Below are 3487 nucleotides of genomic sequence, written 5' to 3' on the forward strand. Positions count from 1 at the left end.
GCTCTTTTACGGCCATGAAAGGACAAACACCCTCTAAACTCCGATCTTCTGCCCCTTTTATTCAGCGGCGTGTCCCCAACCATTAATAACTAATTATTTTATTTTATTTCCAGGTTTGGACCTGTAATTACAGTTTATTCGTCGGGTTGGGTTTGTTCAGAAATTATGACTGCAAGCTGGGGCCGGATCGGATATTTTTGGGCCCGAATGCAACTCTAAACTGGTCTGTTTTCATACATAAGGCACACAAGATTATAATGCACATTAAGCGAAATAAGTTCATTTTGACAGATTTTTGAGCAACATGTACCACAAAAAAATCAGTTCAAGGCCAGTAAGCACAACCAGAATTTATACATAAGGCTCATGGATTATAAGGCTCACTGTCGATTTTTGAGATAATTCAAGGATTTTAACTGCGCCTTATAGTCCGAAAAATATGGTACATTTAACATCTCTCTAAGTGATGAAGTGATGTCACTGAATGATAATGGACACGTGATAATGTTAATTTGACAGGTCCTATATACTGTACGTGCTGGAAAGCTGAGTTTTAAACCCACTTCATGCAACATTTTCCACAAAAACCCTTTTACTTTTCTGTCACACACCTGTAGTTAGTGTCACGGAGCCACGGCTAGTTGGCATTTCAAAATTCCTAGAAAATAGGCTCCTCTGCAACTCAGGAGAAGAAACTTTGTGACCGTCACAAGACATTCTGAAGTTTTACTTATTTACTCAACCAAGTGAGCAACTACCTTTAGTGTTTTGACCTAAAACATGGTTATTGTGGATATATTGTCTGACTAATTCCAGCTACTGATTGTGGCGCTGCAGGTTTTCGGAAATGTGGACAACGTCCCAAGATAGCTGGCAGTTTTCAAAGACCATGATTCTTATTCTTTACTCGAGTTCTCAGAAACTTTGCCACAGATCTGTATCTTACACGACTGTTGATCTGAGTCATGCAGCTCAGACTCCTTCCATGGGGAACAAGAAATCAAAATAATTTCCTGAATTTAACGGAGAGCATTTATTTTACTTTTCCTTTTTAAATCATCTACAAGAATTACGTTAATCTATGTAATAAGAGCTGCACCCAATGAACATATCAGGTATGAAATAAAGTTTTATTTCTTTATAAGTGGACCCTGAAAGGCTTACCAGATACTTATAGCCTGTAAAGTTGTAACTTATTCCCACATGGACTTGGATCAGCATATTTGGTGATCTGTTCCCCACTTGAGTGCAAGGCACGACTATGGGCGTGGCACGATAGACTGCTCTGGAAACTGAAGTACGTCACCCTGAGACGTGTTGGAAGGGGAGGGGAGGTCGAATACGGTGTCAATTTGTTTGTGCTTTCCTTCTGCTGCTAAGAGCAGCTGAAGTTAAAGGGCCAGTGTGAGTTTATCTGCTGAAGAGAAGTATAAAAAGTACACCAGCAAACACATGCAAAAGTCTATATGTGTGGGTGGGAGTTTGAATATGAAAAAACAGAGATATGCAAGAGTGAAATCATCAGAACACACTAAATCCCTTATTGAATTTCTAAAAACACTTAAGTTCACCAAAGCATATGGTGTTAGCTTCAGGTGACCTGTCGCTGGAAGGTATTATAAAGAATATCAGTGCTCTTTTACACCTTTACACCTGCCCCACGGAGATTAAACCTCCTCGTGAACTAAGTTTGATCTTATGGTTACCAAATGTCTCTACAATGTGAAGTGTTTATGTACTTAGTTGAGCTAAGTAAGCACTAAAAAGCAGAATAAAATACAATGGAACATTCTTTTATGGTGTGTTAATATATTTACTTTCCTCTGGGATAAAAGGCTAAGGTGTGGTGAGCTAATGTTCCAGGTGTCTTTGTTCAGTCGGCTTCAGTGTGCCTCCAGAAATAGACGTGGAGTTGGACCAAGGCAAAACCCCATTAATGAGATTTTTTGGCCCAGGAAGGTGACATTACCATACGGCCTCGCTGGCTGAGAACATCTCCACCTGGTTTTATGACACTCTAGGCAGGGGGTGCTGGGGGACCAAGCGGTGATCTTGGCATCAACTTACAGTAGCATTGATATCAACAAGGTCTGTGTAGCAGTCCTCGTGCTTTTTTTTTTTTTGCTGTTGTTGTTGCTGAATTTTCCGTCCAATTTTAACCCACTCCCAGATTTTCTCCTAGCTCGTTTGAAAAAGTGCTGCGTTTATCGACATTCTAATCAGATTATTCTTTCATCCGAAATCCTTTAGTCATGCTTAGGTTCATAAAATAGAGATTGCACGAGTTTCTTCTTTTTTTTTCCCTTTTAGATTGGAGTTATTAAAAGACAACAGGAGACATCTTTGATCTTGGCCCCACTTGCACTAGCCAATAGCTATATATATATATATATATATATATATATATATAATTCAGTTGGCAATAAACAATTTCTCTAAACTGAGTCGTTCTAAAAGCTATAACCTTGGAACAGAACCCAATTCAAAATATCTTGTGTTTTCATTTAATATTTAAGCTATTTAACACAGTTCAAACTAATTTTTTGGATTTATTTCCCAGTATTGCTGGTGATGATTATGCTTTCACTTCATCCAAGAGCCTTCACTGGTCTCAACCTCATATGTGCTGTTAATTCACACCATGTGTAGCGTAACAGCATGCAGAGCGAGGGAGCGGATACGTGCCACTTCGCTTCTCTGCTCCTGTTATCCTTGCTGAAAGTCCCAGGCCTGTATTAATATACAGCAAAGTGCTACTAAAAATAAGATTTGGGGGATTAAAAGTTATACGATTGGGAGTGTGCAAGAATCATTACCCATCAGTTATTTTCAGAACGACTTGTTCTGGGCAGACAGTCATACGTGCACGCACAGTGTCGCAGACCAAGATAAACAAACACACTCCTACCAGAGCCTGTATCAGCAGCTCGAGATAACACACACACACACACACAGGCTGAACTTTACACAGCCCTATCAGGCCCTGAGTGTATCAGAGGACATACAGACGGACAAGTGATGATGAGACAGCTCCACAGAGGGGAGGGGGGTGGCTCAGATGTCCCAGCAGGGTCAGGGTGATTTTAGCCATCCAGCACTGGGCCCAAAAAAAAAAACCAACCTTTCTGATCAGGCTGCTTATAAAACCAGGCTGCAAAAAGCTTCGGCATTTAGTTTTGACTTTGTTCTCTACTAGTCATTATAACTGCTGATCTATTAGCCAAGCCCTGTTAAAACTCATCATTATGCGTTCATAAAACCTGAATGTGTTGAAAGGAAGGTGAAAAATACAAAACTCGAGGTGCCATCTTGTGTTTTTGCACCAAAAGTTAACGTATTAACTCTCTGAGTTGATTTCAAAGTCACAATTACTATATATGTAGCTTCTTGTTTTTATTCAAGTTACATTACTCTTGAACCTCCAGGTATGAAAACCTGTTTATATATATATATATATATATATATATATATATATATATATATATAT

This window comes from Nematolebias whitei, chromosome 15 (genome assembly GCF_014905685.2).
Source record: "Nematolebias whitei isolate Nwh7 chromosome 15, NemWhi1, whole genome shotgun sequence".
NCBI classification, from domain to species: domain Eukaryota; kingdom Metazoa; phylum Chordata; class Actinopteri; order Cyprinodontiformes; family Rivulidae; genus Nematolebias; species Nematolebias whitei.